The sequence below is a fragment of the Megascapheus bottae genome, chromosome 3 (assembly GCF_031878675.1).
Source record: "Megascapheus bottae isolate mThoBot1 chromosome 3, mThoBot2.hap1, whole genome shotgun sequence".
Classification (NCBI taxonomy): Eukaryota; Metazoa; Chordata; class Mammalia; order Rodentia; family Geomyidae; genus Megascapheus; species Megascapheus bottae.
The window spans coordinates 10,889,868-10,901,606 of NC_143511.1; the positions used below are offsets into that span (position 1 = coordinate 10,889,868).

The window sequence follows — 11,739 nt, forward strand, 5'->3', positions numbered from 1 at the left end:
AGATCCAAGGAATAATTACAATAGCATATTGAATTAGCCTTTTTCTTTATAGGTCAAAAGTTACCTTGTAAATTGACCATTTTTTATCATCAAATTCTATAAATGCCACAGAATGGGGTTCCATAATGAGTTTCAATAGGGCGTACAGGAGGAAGGAAATGATAATGAAGCTCACTCAGAGACAATGTACTAGATCCAGGAAAACAAAGTTTGTGTATAGAAATGGCTATGGGCAAATGAAGAACAACATTTTTTTCCTAGAAATGTAATAAATTATTCCCTTAGGTGTCACGCTTAATGTTGAGAAAGCTATTTGGAAAGAGTCTGATCACTGGACCAAAATACAATCTTAATTCTACATGCTCACAAGGCCATTCCTTTCTGAGCTTGTCAGGGAAAATAAGACAGTATAAAACTCCTTACCAGCAGGAAAGGGAAAACCATCTAAGGAAATATTGTCCATTCTGAGAGTTATAGATACAGTGAAAATTTGATAAAGAATTAAGCTAACCTCAAAGAATGTTAGTGTGGGCATCTAGGAGGAAAAGGAATCCTTAATGAAGGTTACAAATGGTAGACTAAGTCTTTAATGAGGAAAAGACTTGCCAAAGTAATCGAAGAAATACTTTGGGAAAATACCTATTGTTGAGGTGAAAGAAATTGGAACAAGGTGTTTATAGGTTATTCATGTGAAGTACACAATAACGTGCATTTTAAATTTGCTCATTTTGGTGTTTTTTTTTTTTGCCAGTCCAGGGTGTGGACTCAGGGCCTGAGCACTGTTATGTGGTAACTAGGAATTGAACCTGGGTCTTCATGCATGCTAGGCAAGCACTCTACCACCAGACCAAACTCCCGACCCCTCATTTTGGTATTTTTTTAATGGCAGTCCTGGTGCTTGAACTCAGAGCCTGGGCACTGTCTTGAACTTTCTCAAGGCTAATGTTCTACCACTTGCGCCACAGCACCACTTCTAGCTTTTTCTATGTACATGGTACCAAGGAATTGAACCCAGGGCTTCTTGCATGCTAGCACTCTACCATGAGGCTATACTCCCAGCCCTCATTTTGGTATTTTGTGCCTCTCTCTCTCTCTGTCTCTCTGTCTCTCTCTCTCTTTGTCTCTCTGTCTCTGTCTCTGTCTTTTGCCAGTCCTGGGGCTAGAACTCACAGCTTGGGCATTGTTCTTGGGCTTTCTCAAGGCTAGCACTATATCACCTGAGCCACATCACCATTTCCAGCTTTTTTTCGGTGTATGGGATACTGAGGAATTGAACCTAGGGCTTCATACATGCTATGTGAGCACTAGACCATTAGAATACTACTGCTCCCAATTCCAGCCCTACTGTTTCTTTTTATTCTGCTAGCTTACTTGTGTCAAATTAATAACCAAAATGTTTCTGTGTGTTCATCTTACATGATACTCAGTATATATTTAAATGATGAAGATCTAGGTCACTGAAGTAATACCTGAAGGAAAAATAAAAGTATTCCAATAAGAATTACATTGAACACCTGAGGAAATATACTTTTGTTATTTCTTATTTAAGGATCAGTGTTTCTTTTGCTGTAAATACCACGATTTATCTGACTTTACAGGATGTGATTCAGTATATTGCATCAGAAGAGCAAGACAGTTGCGAGGAAACATATCCAGCCTTTGGTATGTTCATTATTTATATTCTATCTTCTCGTATAAGTGGGTTTTGTATTTTCAATAATATAGCCAAAGGAATTTACTTCCCAGACTACCCTGAACAATTAATAGGTCAAATCAGCAACTGCTATAATTATTTTTGCAAGTATGAGTACTTACTAAAACACTTAAGAAATATCAGCATCATATTAAGTATGATCTTTAGAGTTATGCTCAAAATGTGTGATTGATTTGTGCTTCTGATAATAAATATGCCTCATGTGATAAAACTTTAAATCCAAATCAAAGACTGACTAATTAGTCAGAATTAAGAATCCTATTTTGTCATTAACCCTTAGCTTCTTATCAAAGGGAAATAATTCTTAATGGCTCCCAATTCATAATTTCATATTAAAATCATTAATGCCAAAGACTGGAACAGAAATATATCATGTGGTATGCGTGCCTTCCATGTGTGGCTTGAGGGAGAGAAGAGTCTGACATGTGTCTGAAGGAGAGATGATTGGGAAGGGTGCTGAATATTACAAAAAACCCAGAATATTTCATTTTAATGAATTGGATCAGAAAATACAACCACATTTTTATAGACTGATATAAATATAGCTTAGCATAGATTCACACTGGACTTTCTGCTGTGAGTATACACAGATGAAAGACCCTGTATAGACTATAACCAAGTGGAAGAAAACCATTAATCCATATATCCAATAGAAACTTAGAAATCATGGCTTCATGCCATGATAAAATTGTGTTGTGTATTCAAAACTGAATCAGTTTCCCTTTCTGAATAGTTAGCTATGGAGACACCATCAGGAAACAAACCATGCATGTTTGCATTGTATTGACATGACAGAGAAGGAATCTGTCAGCAAAGAATTTTTAGCTCTAGAACCCCTTCCAGTGAAGATGTTGAGAAGGATTTACATTTCCTTTGTACCTGAGATGGAAGCCAGAAGGAAGAAAATTCCCTACTCAGACAACAGGTTCCCTAATATGACATTGATCCTCCATGGAAAGAAAGCTGACAGATGAGTGAATCTCTAGGAGGATCATCATCCAGGGAGATGAGCAGAGCATGCCTAGGTTCATCATTTTATCCTGACAGTCAGGGGCTGAGCAGGTGTCAGCTAGAAAGATACCATTATCCTGGCATCTACATTGTTATAATGAACAGAAAGGAATGACAGCGGGAGGACAAGGAGATTTCTCACATTTAAAAAGCAGCTCTTCTTGGGATAGGAGTTTGGCCTAGTGGTAGAGTGCTTGCCTAGCATGCATGAAGACCAGGATTTGATTCCTTGGTGCCACATACACCGAAGTGGTGTTTTGCCTCAAGTGGTAGAGAACTAACCTTGAGGAAAAAGCCTAAAGACAGTGCTCAGGCCCTGAGTTCATGCCCCAGGACTAGCAAAAAAAAAAAAAAAAGAAGTAACTCTTCTTACCATATACAGCTTATACTTTTGTTAATCAAGAGTCTGGGAATTGGTAGGTCCAAGTTCAAACCAACCCATCACAAAAGTCTGGGAGACTCCCTATCCACAATAAGTAGTAAAAAAAGGAGGCAGACAGTGTACCTCATGAGGTAAAGGCCAAGTGTGGTATAGAAAGGCGAGAAAGGGTAAGAGAGGCCCTCAGTTTAAAGGCTGAAACCAGCTAAATCTGAAATCCAAAGAAAGAAAGATAAAGGGATTAAGCAAGCAACTGTCCTTTTGCCTTTTTTTTAAAGCTTATTATACTTTTTTTATTCACAGAGGAATGCTGTAAATGGTATTTTCTTCGGTTTTTGGCTGTTGGGCTTGGATTCTGGGCTTGGGTGCTGTCCCTTAGCATTTCAGTTTAAGGCTACTGCCCTACCCCTTGGCCACAGTGCCATTTCCCATTTCCTAGTGGTTAATTGGAGAGAAGAGTCTCACAGTCTTCAGGGTCTTTAGTGCCTGATCTGGCTTTGAATAGAGATTCTCAGATCTCAGACTCCTGAATAGCTAAGATTACAGGCATGAGACACTGTGCTTGGCTGTAGTTCCTTCCTTCCTTCCTTATTCCTTTCTTTCATTCATTCTTTCATTCATTCTTTCTTTCTTTCTCTTTTCTTCCTTTTTGTTTTTTGCCAGGCTTACGACTTGAACTCAGGGCCTGAATACTGTCCTTATGTTCTCAAGGACAGTGTTCTAGCCCTTGAGCCACAGCACCACTTCCACCTTTTTCTACGTATGTGATACCGAGGAATCAAACATGACACGTGATATGGGATACGCAAGCACTCTTACCAATAGGTCAAACTCCTGGCTCAAACATAGTATTTAAAGCTAATGTACAATCTAAAATATATCAACAACTCAAAAAATTGAATCACTCCAAAACTAATCTCCAAAGTAACAACCATCCCTTTAAAAAATGGGCCAAAGTCTTAAAGAGAGTCTTCTCTGAAGAAGAAACAAAAATGGCCTATAGACACATGAAGAAATGCTCAACATCTCTGGTCATAAAAGAAATGCAAATCAAAACAACTCTAAGATTCCACCTCACTCCAATTAGATTGGCCAGGATCAGGAAAACGAATAATAACAGATGCTGGAGGGGATGTGGCCAGGAGGGATCACTACTACACTGTTGGTGGGAGTGCAAACTCGTTCAACCACTATGGAAAGCAGTGTGGCAGTGCCTCAAAAGGCTAAACATAGAACTCCCCTATGACCCAGCAATTCCACTACTTGGCATTTACCCAACCATCCAGAAACAAGGGCATACTAAATCCACTAGCACAACAATGTACATTGCAGCACTATTCACCATAGCAAAGATATGGAACCAACCTAGATGTCCCTCAGTTGATGAGTGGATCAACAAGTTGTGGTATTGTACACAATGGAATTCTATGCTGCTGTCAGAAAGAATGACATCACCCCATTTGAGAGGAAATGTAAAGACTTAGAAAAAATCATATTAAGTGAAGTAAGCCAGACTCAAAGGAACTTAGGCTCAATGGTTTCCCTCATTCGTCATAATCAGTAGAAACCTTGGGCTCTACTAGCAGAGATCTGCAATAGAGCAAAATCTTGATATGTAAGGCCATATAGTATGAAGCTAATTGAAAGGACCTCCAGGATATTGAAACAAAAGCCATATAACGAATGATTGTTGTCCTTAATGTACTATGTTGTCTCTCATCTCCTTTGCTGTCCCTTGGGTACCTCATATTGTTACAGAATCTCACTTTGTTATCTGATATATTGAATTTATTTGTATTTGGTTATTTGAAATTTGATAGGGAAGGGGGGAAAACCAAGATGGGTGAGGGGTGTGGGGGGGAGGGTAATGGGTACCAAGACATGTGAAAGGGTATCAATGTATGTGAATTAATGCACCTTCTATCTGGCAAATATCATGTAACCCTTTTATTAATTACAATAAAAAAATTAAAAAAGAAAAAAATAAAGCTAATGTACAGAAGAAAATTTCCATTGAACTCTCTCACATGATTTACTGCTTTCTTGCCAGAGAAAGCTTTTCCTTAATAAATAGATTAATACCCTCTTGGGTCCTTTTGTATCTAGGAAAATACTTGTTTTTCTTCTTGTTGGTGTTGCTTGTTGGTAATGATCCTATGGCTTTAACTCAGAGCTGGGCACCTACATGTTTTTGCTCCTGGTTAGCACTTTCCCATTTGAGCCACAGCTCCACTTCTAGTTTTTTTGGAGGTTTGTTGGAGATAAGTCCCATAGACTTTGATTCCTAAGCTGATTTCAAGCAGGGATTCTGAGACCTCGGCCTCCTGAGTAGTTAAGATTACAGTTGTGAGCCACTAGAGCCCAGCTGATGATACTTTTTCTTTTGCTTAATTCAGTATTAGGATCCCTCTGATTATATCAATATCATCTTTTGAGACATAAGCAATTTTTCTTCTAGAAAGTGTTTTCATATTTTATTTCTAGCCCAGTGAAGATATTAGTACTTAAAATATGTATTTGATACTCAACTATAGTAGTTTAAGTTAAATAAAGAATAAACACAAATATAAAAGCTCTGATTTTCTCTGATGACTTCAGTGTGCAAGATGGAGTTTTAATATCTGTGAAAACTACTTTTATTTCCTCTGGCATCTGTTAAACCACATCTTGTAATTTTTGGGGGGTGGGTCATGGGTCTTGAACTGGGCCTGGGCACTGTCCCTGAGCTCTTCAGCTCAAGTTTACCACCCTACCCTAGGTGTTGTCCTTGAGTTCTTCAGCTTCCCTACTCTTGAGCCAAGCCCCACTTCCCGCTTTCTAGAGATTAATTGAAGATAAAGTGTCTCAAGTCCTTTTGTTCTGGGGCTGACTTTGAACCTTGTTCCTCACATTTCAGCCTCCTGAGTATCTAGGAGCTGATGTAAACACCTGAGAGCCTTTTATTGCAAGCTTGAGCCTGGGCTCCTAATCATCAGCCACACAGCAGGTTAGAATTGAGAGCCCCGACCCTTCAGTTAGCAGGGGTTTTTTTTTTTAGTAATTTGACCATAAGGCACAAGCTGGCCATATGCAAGAGGTCAATAAAATTGTAACATTTCCACCTGGTTTCTTGCCTTTGTTCTTCTGTCAGGAATTTACAGCCCACAGCTTACTCAGGAAATTAGGGGGAAATCTAGAGAGGGGTCTCTTCAGCCTACTAGATTCCTTCTTTTTTTTTTGCCAGTCTTGGGCTTTGAGCTCAGGGCTTGAGCACTGTCCTTGGACTTTCTCAAGGCTAGAGCTCTATCACTTGAGCTTCAGCACCACTTCTGGCTTTTTTGTATATATGTATGTGGTAACGAGGAATTGAACCCGGGTCTTCGTGCATGCTAGGCAAGCACTCTACCACTAGGCCAAACTCCCAGCCCTAGATTCCTTCTTAGAGAGGATACTTTCTGGCACTAATTTGATCACTGTGTGTGTGTGTATAGTAAGGCTTGAAATCCAATCCTCAAAAACTTGCTTGGTTGTTTACTTATGGCTGGCTCTGTACCACTTGATCCTCTACTTTCTAGTTTTTTGATGACTAACTGAAGGTAAAGTTCTTCTATATTTACCTACCCCTGGTAGCTATGAACCAAGATCGTCTGAGCCTCTTGAGTAAATAGGATTATAAGAGATGAACTACTGGCATGCATATCTATTGGCATGGGGTTTCTTTCTTTTATTCACTTGTAAGAAATGTCAGAGGAAAACAAATGACTTGTAATTAGGACTACTCAGATAAAACACTGATGTTTAACACATGGGTTAACATTCGCTATGCTCATCAACCTTCCGTATGATTTCAAACTTTTATCTCTGTAATGTGTAATTAGATTTCTTGAGCCCTATTTTTGGCAATAATTAGATCACTTACAAGAAAGTTGGTTCTTCCTCTCTTGGTTTTATAAATTTTTGGATATTTCAGGGCAGGATTTATGGAGTGTTAATTTTGCCCTGCTGTAGCAAGGCATCTCTGATGTCCTCTGTTCTGTAAAGACATCACTTCCTGGCAGTGTGTGAACAATAGGTAGTTTCCTGTCATCTCTTCATGTGTTTTATTCCTCAATGTCAGGCTCCTTTCTGAACACACGTGATCCACTGCTCCGTTACATATGCAAGGGGGTCCTGTGTAGCTCTCCTGGATTTCCCTCATACCACTCTGAACGCTCCAGTGCGCTGTCACGTGACACTCATCCTCCTCGCTTCCATCAGCCTGTTTCACTCACCATTGCATCTTGGGAACTTGGAGTGTGCACCACCTAGCTCCCTTCTTTCTTTGCCTTGGTCTGTGCATTCACTGACTCCATTCTCTCAAATAGGTTGTCTTCAAAGTGCTTTAATGTGGTTTGCTTGAATATTTTTGGATTGGCTTCATACAGAAACAGAGCTCAGTGCAGCTTACTCCACCTTAGGTAGAAACAGACTGCCATGAAGCATCAGTAAATATTATAGACTGGATAAATGCCAGTTCATAGTCTCTCTTCTTGCTTCCTTTTTAGTGTTTAGCTATCAATGTAGCTATTTTCTTCTGGAAAGTACTCCTGTGCCTAAAGAAGGTCAATTCCTAGGAGAAAATGCATTTTATTCCAGCATCTAGTGAATCGATAGTGGCCATTTTTCTGCCTTTCCATTGCCCTCGTCTCTAAGCTAACACAGAACAAGGATGTAACTCATCTACCTGCAGATCTTCATGTAGTTGTTTCATGAAGTAGAACCTCTTTATGCACTTGGACAGAGAGTGGATGAGAAAATATGTGTTCCTTTATAATAAAAAAATAACCCAACCTGACATAGCTTTTTCCCTTGTTTTCTTTCAGGTTGGTTATTTCAGCCAGAATGCACTTCATTCATATGTAAAATACATATGAGAATATGCTTGGGAAATATGTGGAGATGCCAAGACAAGGAGCAAAAAAAAAAAGCAAAGAATATGTTATCACAGTTACAGTGTGAAGAACAGGAAGGAGAATTTTGTCATTTTGAGGTAAATGCCTATCTATATGTAGTGTTTGACAGTTTGGGACAAGTTAGTTTACCACTGATACATGTAATGATTAAAGGCATATTTCTTAAATCACAATTTTAATGACTTCCTAAAAGGAGAATATACTGAGATCTCATTGTAAAGCAAAACATTTTGAATATGCTATTTGTTGATGCTGCCAGAAAAAATATTCTGTATATAAATAATTTTATATGTTCCTATTTAATTACTTTCAACAAATATTTTTATGTAAAGGATTATAAAATTAAAACATGAGTTGATCAATATCTCAAAAATACTCATAGAAAGAATCTTCATTCACAGCTCCTCAGCACTCAGCCATGTTATGACATATTTCCAATATTACTAACACTATGGATGCAAAGGCATTTTTCATTTATTCTTTTGTTCTGGTTCTCAGAAATGCAAGTTCCTTAGGAGTTCTTTATTGACTAATGAAATGCTGGTATTTCTCCTTGGCAAACCTCACAGGACTGTGGACAGCATGAAGGAGGCCATTGAAGGAATTTCCTTGGTGATTGCACACACTCAGTCTCTTGCCCATACTCCTGTCACAAGGCCTAGCAGCGAGGGCTATTCTACAGAAAAACTTCCACATGTTGCAGAATTGAAGGGAAGTTTCTCTCCTGGAGAAAACCATGTGACTTCTTCCTCAAATGCATACACTTCAGTTGAGAGCCTGGACCAGTACCTGAGCAGGGTCAGTTGTGTCAATGTTTTCCACTGGCTTGCAGTATTTGAATGATTATTCTTCAGTTTTTGACATCCTGACTTGTTTGACTGCCTTGTATGTATTCAGTTAAGATTGCTACCATTCAGTGTTCATAAAAGAATTGGAGATCTTGGCATTTTTTAAAACCTCTAGGTCTCATTCTGAATTGCTACAGGTTTTTTTTTTTTTTTTGGTCATGGGACAGGGTGTTGTCCCTGAGCCCTTTCAGCTCAAAGCTAAAGCTCTTGCCCTACCCTGGAGCCCCAGTGCCACTTCCGATTTTGTAGTCGTTAATTTGAGATAAGAGTCTCATTGACTTTAGAACCTGAGCTGGATTTGAACCGTGATCCTCAGATCTCAACTTCCTGAGTAGCTAAGATTACAGGCAGGAGCCATGGTGCCTGGCCAGCTGTTTTTGTTTGTTTGTTATTGTTATGTCTTTTTTGTTCACAGTGGGGCTTCCAGTATCCTCCATACTTGTGTTCTCCATTCGTGGGATAATTTCAACAGTTGCTCTGACTTTATTAATGTTTATCAGATAGTATACTGAAGAGCATTTTATACATGTCCCATACCTTCTCTTGTCATGTCCTCACTCCCCACTGCTGCCCTTACCGCAAAAGGTCCTCTTGTACATTCCTATTATTCATCTTTAAAGTCTAGATTTACAAAATGGAGAGAAGATGTGACATTTGGCTCTCAGTGTGATGTATTTGGCTTAGCATGATGAGTTCTCCTATCCATTGTCCTCATAATGATTTCACTCCATTTTTAGAGCAGACTCATTCCTCATTTTGTCCACATATAGCAGTTTTGTATATACTCATTGATGAGTAGGCAATAGTTTTGATTCCTGTGTTTCAACATTTTTGTTGTTGTTGTTGTTGTGAGACCAGAACTCTGGGCCTGGGCTCTTTCCCTGAGCTCTTCAGCTCAAGGCTAGGGCTCTAACACTTTGAGCTTCAATGTCACTTCCGTTTTTCTGGTGATCAATTGGAGAGTACTGTGCCATGTATTTCCTGCCTATGCTACTTTGAACTGTGATCCTCAGATCTCGTCTCCTGACTAGTGAAGATTGCAGGCGAGAGCCACTGGTGTCCAGCTTCAACTCTTTTGAATAGTGCTAAAATAGGCACAAAGGTACGATGAGAAAAGTTATGTTTTGTGTAACTTGACTCCATAAGGATATGGAAATTAGCATATTTTAAGTTTCTGTGGAAGCGGCATCTGAACTGGTTTGGAAATGAACACTGATGTCTAGACACATCACTGGCCATGCTCACCACCTGCGTGATTTCACCTCGCAAAACCTGATTGTCCTGCACCATCTCAAGCTTACCCTCCATGCTGGAGCTCATATGCTTACAATTAAATGTCAGCAAATAATTTTATGGACCTGTAAACTTTAAAAATGAACTCTGTTTCATGAATAAAATTGTGTCAATAAAATTTTGTTCAAACACAAAATATTTTTCTATGTGGTTTTGTTATTGTAATATATAGTGGGTTTACAGTTATATTTGCCAGATAGTAGGCGCATTACTTCTCACACACTGATACTCCTCATGTTTTTGTCCTCATTCCCCTTCCCCACCCGATCATCTTGTTTTATCCCCTTCCATTTCTTATTTCAAATAAACAAATAAATGTATGTACATTATGCCTGGCAACAAAGTCAGATATTGTAATGATATGAGATTAACCAAAGGGCAACAAAAGAGAAGAGAAATAACATAGTACATTAAGAACAATAATCACACAAGATAAAGCTCTTGTTTCCATATTCTGGAGATCCTTTCATTTAGCCTCATCCTATATGGCCTTATGTATCTAGGTTTTGTGCGATTGTAATCCTCTACCAGGAGAATCCTAGGTGCAAACACAAAATCTCTAAATTGTAATTTTCTTGACCACACTTTCACATTAATTTTTTTAAATAACATTTATTGCTGTAAGTCTTTTGGGTGTGATGGTAGATTTCACTTAAGTTCTAAGCAAATAATTGGATTTTACTATGCTACAGGTCAAACTTCCTGTGCCACACTTGTGAGCTCTATACCTTTGTCTTTAAATTCTCACTGTCTTGCCATCACTAGAATGCCTGCTGGATAAGTGAATATTAATAACTTCTATGTTAGCTATTGTGGGAAACCAATATGAGTCTGGGGTCTAACAGAGTTATACTCGAAAGGCCTATATTGAGGACAAAGCGTGAAGAGTACAATCTGCCTGCCTTTATGCAAGGGTGGAGTAAACTTTTTGCCTAAATTCTCACAGGTCATGACAATGTGCTTTGAAAGTATTCCCAGACTTGTTTGGTTACCCTACCCTCCAGGAGATGGATTTGCTGAGAATAACTTGATAGTTGAGACTGGATGATTTTTTATACAAACAATAAGTCTTCTGAGAATTCTTGTTAATATTCAAGTATTGAACTGCAGAGGAAGATGGGTCACAAGACCACCTGAGGGAGACATGTCTGGAGGCAGCAGCTGCTGCTCCACCTTGAAACTGGCCACTCCCACCATTGGCTGTGTGTCCCAGGTGGGCTGTTCAGCACCCAGGGAGGAACCAAGATCATCTAGGGCTGCAAATTCCCGATGCAGTGAGGGAAATCACCTGTGCCCAAAATTCACCTCAGGGAGCTGCCAGCCATTCCTGGGGTCACTGAAAGGCAGGACCGATAAGTAGGCGTGGGCTTCTGCTGGGGCCTTGGGGAGGGTCCACCCGAAGACAGGACCTGGACTGGACATGGACTTGCTCTGGGGCGGGTCTATCTGAAGACAGGGCCTCTATTGGACGTCGACTTGCTCTGGGGCGGGTCTACAGGAAAACAGGACCTGTATTGGATGGGGACTTGCTCTGGGGGCGGGTCTACCTAAAGACAGGACCTG

The 11,739-nt window shown here is 39.5% G+C and overlaps 1 protein-coding gene across 1 annotated transcript in view; it reads left to right on the forward strand.

The window, feature by feature from the left end:
- The window catches only part of LOC150064931 (phosphatidylinositol 3,4,5-trisphosphate 3-phosphatase TPTE2-like), a 33,446-nt gene extending 24,613 nt beyond the window's left edge, over positions 1–8,833 (forward strand). The window contains exons 9-10 of the mRNA XM_090329284.1: positions 7,946–8,112; positions 8,605–8,833. The gene's annotated coding sequence lies outside the window, so the exon portion shown is untranslated. The remainder of the gene's footprint in view (positions 1–7,945; positions 8,113–8,604) is intronic.
- Positions 8,834–11,739: the final 2,906 nt, after the last annotated feature.